The following is an 8627-nucleotide window of genomic DNA, read 5'->3' as shown; positions in this document are numbered from 1 at the left end:
TGACAAACAAAATGCTATTTACAGTCGCAGGAAAGATCAAAACATCATTTTCCTGCTACAATAGAATCAAGCGCGGGTGAATGGCGGAAGAACTAGGAGTAACCTGGGCAACCCTAGGTTCCCAAGCTGATAGATTTTATTATAACCTGAAGTGAATCTGGACATCAGTCATTCCACTCACATCAGCCACCTAGCAAACAAAATTGAGTGTTAAAAAATGATCATACAAGCTTAATAAAATAATTGTCATTTGTCAAATACCGATTCGATGACGTTTCTAACAAATTACAAAACAAGCCTGAAAAAGAAACAAAACAAAAACAAATTATTTCAATTAACATTTGAAAGATAGTTAGAATGGGGATCGATTGGGAAGTCCATTTAAATCTGTAAAACACCCCTTAACCCGTCCTATCCGCAGCGCTTGGTCTCCTAATTTTGTGTGTAAAAAACTTAAAACTGATAGTCATTATGAACGTTTGTCCAAATGAACATAAGTCCGATCGATAATTAGTCCAATTGTTATGACACCGTTCTCTCTGCTTACCTCTACTCGAAGCCCAGACCCGGCAACAAAAAACTTTGCTTCTGGTACAGTCACATCCTGGGAGTGTATCCTACATATTTTAAACGGATTATAGAAATAAAAGGAAAAAAGAAATTAAAGGGATTAAAGGAATTAAATAGATTAAAGATTATAGGGATTAAAGCAATTAAAGGTATTAGAGAAATTAAAAGAATCAACAGGACTAAAGAGATAAAAGTATCAACAGGACTAAAGAGATAAAAGAATCAACATGACTAAAGAGATAAAAGAATCAACAGGACTAAAGAGATAAAAGAATCAAAAGGACTAAAGAGATAAAAGAATCAACAGGACTAAAGAGATAAAAGAATCAACAGGACTAAAGAATTAAAAGAATCAACAGGACTAAATTGAAGAATTTTGAAGGATTAAAAGTATAAAGTAAGGGAATTAAGAGATTAAACATATTTAAAGGATTTAAACTGATTAAATGGATTACCTGGATTACAAGGATTTAAGGAATTAAAGGGAATTATTGAAAAATATTAACGTCCAAAGGAATTGAGTAAACTTACTATAAAATCGAATTTTCTAATATCAATATATCTTCGCAACCTGATAGTGTAAACCTTTAATATTTCACGCTTATTTGATCTAACAGAATTCATAGTTTGAAATATCGAAGGTCTATGACATTGGGTTGCACAGATGAAGGGGTTTGAAAATTGGAGTTTGTTGCAAAAACTCAATTCCTTTACAATTCTTTATTCAAGTTATGCAACAAAATTGAAATCATAAATGTTAAAGTATTTAAATATGAAGAGAGATAGCATTAAATATAATTATTTACACCAATAAAATAATGATAAGATTAATTATAAAAATAAGCAGCAAACAATTCATAATTCACAAACTATAAATCATTTTTCATTTTTTCTTTTAACAATCAAAAATAAAAATATTAATTTTCCGAAAAATTTCCAAATGATTAAAATAATTTTTACAGTCCTTTTAAACTCAAAGAGAAAATACATAAAAAATTCAATTGTAAACGATTTTTGTTAGTGGATTTTCTAATTTTAAATTTTCCGAAAACGGGATTGAAAGACATTTGTTTCAAAGCAGACAAAAAATATTCATATCTACAAATCAGTAAAATTTTTTGACAAAACGTGAGAACAAAAGTAATCAATTATAAGCATGATTTTTAAATTTGTTGTTGTTATATTTTTGTCACTAACCCGATAATTGTCGTCAAAAGCAGGAACACTGCTCTCGACCCCGTCATCTTACAAGAACTGTGATAAATAAAACATAAACAAACAATAAACAAGGATATTTAAAAATAAAAATACAACATTTATTTGAGAAAAAGTTCTAAGATATTCCGCTATTAAAGTTCGAAAAATAGTATAAGAAACAATTGTTGTTTATAATCTGCTTTTTTTATTTTTTTGTCTCACAGGTTTAAGTCTTTGTTATCTTTACCTTGGGAGATAAACATTATAAAATATTTTTATTATAAAACAGAAAACACTTAATAATCTTAGAGTACATCTTTTATTTGTTCAATGAAAGCCTTAGGAAATGCATGTAAAGGAAAAAAAAAGAAAGGGGGTATAGGCTTCAACCTATACATAGGTTTCTAACACTTTTTTAATACAGTGAAACCCTTAATAACGAATACATCGAAAGAATGCATAAATGTCGTATTCTTCACTTTCTGATAATGGAATTTTGCAGATATTCAGTTTTTTAATTAAATGATAATATGGAACTATTTAAAACTATTCCCGCATATTCCATGGCTATTTATCTATTTTCGCAAATTGTCAAGACGACATTTGATAAATTCTTCCAATGTATTCGTTATTAAGGGTTTCACTGTAGTAGACAGAGAAATACTCTTATTGGACCACGATGTCCTTGAATTCCAAAATGATAGATTTTTTTCTTTGAAACAAACTTTATTCGATTAAAACCTTAGAAGATGGTCCATATAACAATCCAATAACTCTTGTTTTTATGGAAAATATATTTTCCAAACATTCTATGTTCCAAATAGTCCTAAAAGTATTATCTATGTTTCCAAATAGTCCTAAAAGTATTATCTAGGTTTCCAAATAGTCCTAAAAGTATTATCTATGTTTCCAAATAGTCCTAAAAGTATTATCTATGTTTCCGAAAAGTCCTAAAAGTATTATCTATGTTTCCAAAAAGTCCTAAAAGTATTATCTTTGTTTCCAAATAGTCCTAAAAGTATTATCTATGTTTCCAAAAAGTCCTAAAAGTATTATCTTTGTTTCCAAAAAGTCCTAAAAGTATTATTTATGTTTCCAAAAAGTCCTAAAAGTATTATCTTTGTTTCCAAATAGTCCTAAAAGTATTATCTATGTTTCCAAAAAGTCCTAAAAGTATTATCTATGTTTCCAAAAAGTCCTAAAAGTATTATCTATGATCCAAAAAGTCCTAAAAGTATTATCTATGTTTCCAAAAAGTCCTAAAAGTATTATCTATGTTTCCAAAAAGTCCTAAAAGTATTATCTATGTTTCCAAATAGTCCTAAAAGTATTATCTATGTCTCCAAAAAGTCCTAAAAGTATTATCTATGTTTCCAAAAAGTCCTAAAAGTATTATCTATGTTTCCAAAAAGTCCTAAAAGTATTATCTTTGTTTCCAAGTCCTAAAAGTATTATCTATGTTTCCAAAAAGTCCTAAAAGTATTATCTATGTTTCCAAAAAGGGTAAAATCGCTTTTGCAAAAAAAATCCAGCGTCTGCATTGCCCTTCCTATAATATAATTCAATAAAAAAGTTGTATACAGGATAATTCACTAAGGATGAGACTGTGAAGACGACCAGAAACATTTTAATGTGACGATCCTAAGATTAAATCATGTATTTTGTCTTAGACATTGTTATCTAATGGCTTATTTAATGATTTGGCAAAGAAACAAACAAGTTTACAGTTGCAAGAAATCAAGAAACAGACAATATGAATTCCGTACAATTGTCTCTTAAGTCTCATCCTTTGTGGGTAACCCTGTATGCGTAATTTGTGTAAAACCAATATCATATATTCTAACAATGACCTTATCCATCTTCTTTACATCTTTTCAAAGTTATCTATCAATCTATCTACAGGGTGTACAAATGAACACAAATTGAAATCTGGTAGATTTCTTAATATTTCCGTCAATTTTGGAAGACTCAAATAGTAGACCACATTTTGAAATTACCAAGACTAATAATTTTGATTGTTAAATGCCTTAACTGGAATACTACAAAATTGTGTTCACGTAATAAAAACACGAGGAACAAAGACGATGTTGAAGTCGTCACTTAATTCCCATGTCTATTGGGACACCCTGTAGGATCTAGTCATTTATCTATCTATCTGTATGATGTCTATCTCTAGGTTAAGATCACGGTTGGAATTAGTTTTACTATCAATAAGATTCGAACTGGTACCTAAACCCCCCCCCTTCCATCCATACCACCCGGATATCAAATTAAATACGCCCCCCAGGTCTTTAAAAATCCCCCCCCCCTCGGTCTCTCTAGTCCCTTTCCTCCTCCCTATCTTCTTAACCCACCTCCTTATCCCCCGCTCCTCCTTCCTTAGCCCCCCCGGCCCCGTTTCCCTACCCCCTCACCCTCTCCTTCTAAAAATATATTTATTTTGCTTGTCAGGTCTGTCTGTTTATTTGTTTGTGTCCAATAAACGTAAGAACGGCAGAACCGAACAAGCCCCAAGTATTTGAGGAAAATCACATGATCCCAGAGAAGGTTTTTGGCTGTTTGAAGTTGAGCGATTTTGCCAGGTATTCTGCATGGAGCGGACTCTTGCATGGAGGGGACTCTTGCATGGGGCGGACTCTTGCATGGGGCGGACTCTTGCATGGGGCGGACTCTTGCATGAAGCGGACTCTTGCACTTGCATGGAGCGGACTCTTACATGAAGCGGACTCTTGCATGGAGCGGACTCTTGCATGGAGCGGACTCTTGCATTAAAATTAAAATTAAAAATTCTTAGTTGACACATATAAAATACGAATTTTTTTGTTATATGTTTTTGGAAGGGGGTGAAGACAAAAAAGGTTATTTCCTCTTGAATGTCGTTTTCCTTTCAAATCATCAAACAATTAATATTTACACTCGAGACATAGATATATTTTAATGTGTTTTTTTTCATTAGGAAATATCGGAAAATGTCATAAAAATACTTTTCAAGTCTAGCATTGTGTTGAAATGGTTAAAACTTTAGGGGGAGTATGCTCCATATGCATGACTAGCATGACACCGGAAAATATTTCAAAGTTTATTTTTTTTAATTCACCAATTTAAACAGACAAAATCTGCAAAAATTTTGGTTCGATTAAAAATGGTGATTTTCAAAGTTCAAAGCTAAAATTTTTAAAAGAACCTCCTCTATATACATAGAAACTGAAACTACACGAATATATGTAATTATTAAACATAATTCTAGTAAAAATTCTTTCACAGCTGTCCTTTTGAAGATACTTAGCAGAGCTTATTTTTGCATTTTCAGTTTCATATTTATGAGAAAGATTTTTCCCATGTTTCTTCTAAATATCTTTCTCGCTTGATTTGGACACCTGAACATAAAGAGAGGAAATATTGGATTGAGCCTAGGGTTTCCACGAAATGACTATGCTTTTTTCGCATAATTTACGTTATTTTCGCGCAATTTTTTATGCGAACTTTTGCGCATATTTTGCGTAAGAACCGCAATGAGTTTTGAGCGTTGTTGCGAATTTTTTTTTGCGTAATTTGCTCAAAACGAACATTTTTACATAAAAAATGAATATTTTAAGCAAATTGGCCAAAATTGAAAAATTTTAACACAGAATCAAACAACTAAAGGTTTATTTAAAAAATTACATACAAACAAACTTACAATAATGCTTCTCTTAATTGGTTACTTTGGCCCATAGTGTCTTCTACCTCACCCTGGATCCCCAGGCCCCTTGTGTCGGCCTAAAGAAGGGACAGATAAAACTACAAAGAAGACAGATAGTGTATGCTGTAAAACGTGCATGCAACCACACAACCAAACAATCATAAACATATATGTTTAAACAAAAACATTACGCATGCGTAAACATAAACATAAACTGTACGCACAAACATGAACAGGGTGTATTGCCACGGAAAGTAGACTATGACAAGAATCTCCATTTGTTTACAAAAAAAAGTTTAATGCGCATTTCTAGGAAGAATGTTAAAAAACAATGACAAGGAAATTTATTTTAAAACTAACAGAAGTGCCCGGCATGGAATTTTAGAAATACTTTTTAAAAATCTAATCTTGAAGAAAATAATTTGAATTTCGAAAAAAAAATCTAATTTTCTTTAGCCTTTGTGAACCCCGGGGTTCTCGAGGATTCCCTCAAAAATTTCAGGCAATTTAGTTCAGTCGTTTGGCAAGCTATAGCTAATAAATAGCTATAAATATATGTACAAATATATATATATACAAGCGAAGAGCTCTATTATATAGATTTAGAAATAACTCTGAATTTCTTACGACAGCAACAAAAAAATGACGTTTTAGAGCAAGGAAACTTCACGATTTTACTATATTTTCATGAAGTGGCCGGGGGGGGGGGGGTCAAAAAGGATTCTGGATAATTTTAACAAACATGTTTTAATGCACCAACATTTGTAAAAGACACAATCTGCTGAACCAAGTTTACATATTTGGAAAATCTTGATTGAGATCTATAGTATTCTTTCTAGTACTGCAAGGATACAGGGTGAACCTACTTGAATACAGGGTGAACATACTTGAATACAGGGTGAACCTACTTTATGAATACAGGGTGAAAGGAAGGAGATTCAAGTTTAGATATTTTTTATTCACTTTGATATTTGAACCAAACCCCTCAGTAAAGTCTAAACATATACTTGAATTTAGCAGGATGAGGAAAACTTGGTGGAAAATATGTCAGAAATTTAGACAACATGTTATCTGATCTTAGAGTTCAAACAGAGAGTAGAGAAAAGAAGGGATGGGGAGAAAAGGATATGAAGGTAAATAGAGAAGGGAAGAGGAGAGGGAGAGATGGAAGGTAGATAGAGAAGGGGTGAGGGAAAAGAGATGGAAGGTAGATAGAGAAGGGAAGGAGTGAGGGAGAGATGGAAGGTAGATAGAGAAGGGAAGGGGTCTCCCCTCCTTAGCCAGAATTGAATCAAATTTAAAAATTGAATCAAGCATGAAGAATGAAGATCTCAAGGCCGGAATTACGATTAATGAATATTTTTACAAAATACTTCTTCAATTTTATTTCCGCTTTTTATAATCATCTGATGTTCATTTGATTAAAAAAAGATAATTTTACATCGTTTAAAAACTGCAATGAACTACATCTTTTAAGACTGCATATTAACTATTTTTTCTCGTGTATTTACGGACAGATTCTCTACTGATGGGTTTCCCTTTAAAAGAGGAGTACTCCAAGGTGACCCGTTTAGTCCCATCATATTTCTGATGGTTTTCAATCCAACCATTGAATTTCTACAGAGTAAGAATGATTGTGGATTTAATCTGAATGAAGAGAAAATTACTACTCTGACCTATTTTAACAAATTTTGCCTGATAACAACAGATCAGAGAAACACATCAAAAAATTCAAATTGAAAGTATGGGAATGAGATTAAAACCAGCAAAATGTATGTAGATCATTTTCCATCAGATCAGGTCTACCTAGGAGAATAAACTTTACTGTTGGTGAAACTGAAATTTCAAATATATCCAAATCTATGTCCTACTGGTAAACTTAGTGATGCGTTCGATTACATCAAGAGTGAATTTGAAACAAAACTAATAAATATAAATGCACTTCTTATTCGGGATGAATATAAAGTCTGGATCTCAAACAATATTTAATTCCTTCTATTTGATTTCTGCTCACTGTTCATCCTTGTGACCGCACAGAAACCAGATCTATAGTAATTATCGATAGAATGGAGGAAACGATGGATATTTTTGAGCTTATTGTACCATTGGAAACAAATGTCCAAAACGATAACACTCAAAAGATGAACAAGTATGAACATTTTATCACAGATATAACAACTAGGGATGTGTTTGTTCACCCTTTTGAAATCGACTCAAGAGGATATATATCACCATCAAATAAAGCAAATCTAAAGAAACTGCATAAGTTCTGCAAACCCAGTGTTAGTTTCAAAGCAATGTGCGAAAATCTATCAAGACCTGCAGTGCTGTCATCATACCACATTTTTAGAAAACGAAAAACACTAGACTGGGACCAAGAAACTCCATTTCTAAAAACCACCTCTGAATAGCTAAACTATACTCATGCTAAAAGTCTTGTATTGCACCTGTTTTTTTGGCAAACCCTGTCAATTATAAAATGCATTATCCAGAGAAAAGAGTATTAGCATTAAATTGTAAACTTTTATATTGTTTAATTTTGTTAATAATCATTTATATTTTGCTTTAGACAAATATAAATGATGAATATAATTTAAGTAGTTTGATCTGCTCATAATTTGTTAACAATGTACATTTTGAACTCCTATTCAGGCTCAAAAGGGACTAAAATTTCGTTTCAGAAACTTTTTTTTCTATAAATATATTAGGAAATTTTGAATTAAGGTTTTTTTCAGTTAAGAAAATGTTAATCTTATCACCACAAAATTCCTGGAAAAGAAATTTCAGTTTTTAACAGACAAACAGATCAAGCGTAAATTCAAAATAAATAATCAGCATGCAATGGTTGTGTTCATCAATAAAAATATGAGTAAAAAAAACTGTGTTTCCTAAAGCTATCGATTTTTGTGAAATTTAAAAAATGCGCGAAAAAATATTTGAAAATGCGCGAATTTTTTTCTTATTGTTTTATTGTGTACAAAGAAAAGATGCTCACAGATAGAGCCACATATAAAAGTTAAAACAGAGAGTCCTTTTTTGTTACCGCAGTTAAAGAATTAGAAAAGATGGTTAGATAAAATAGATAATAATTATACAAGATAGGAGCATATCGCCTGAAAGGCATATCTTGCGGCCTAGGACCTAGGAGTATAGATGATTGTGCATTTAAGTCGTCAGC

At 31.8% G+C, this 8627-nt stretch overlaps 1 long non-coding RNA gene across 1 annotated transcript; it reads right to left on the bottom strand.

Annotated features, from left to right (window-relative positions):
* Window positions 1-114: 114 nt before the first annotated feature.
* LOC111703667 (uncharacterized) lies at window positions 115-1874 on the bottom strand. The gene is made up of 3 exons (XR_002765661.1): window positions 1768-1874; window positions 548-617; window positions 115-190 (listed from the first exon to the last, which is right to left on the bottom strand). It is a non-coding gene; the product is annotated as an uncharacterized LOC111703667 (long non-coding RNA).
* Window positions 1875-8627: the final 6753 nt, after the last annotated feature.

This window comes from Eurytemora carolleeae, unplaced genomic scaffold (genome assembly GCF_000591075.1).
Source record: "Eurytemora carolleeae unplaced genomic scaffold, Eaff_2.0 scaffold567, whole genome shotgun sequence".
In the NCBI taxonomy this organism is placed as follows: domain Eukaryota; kingdom Metazoa; phylum Arthropoda; class Copepoda; order Calanoida; family Temoridae; genus Eurytemora; species Eurytemora carolleeae.
This window is presented reverse-complemented; position numbering and strand designations above follow the sequence as displayed.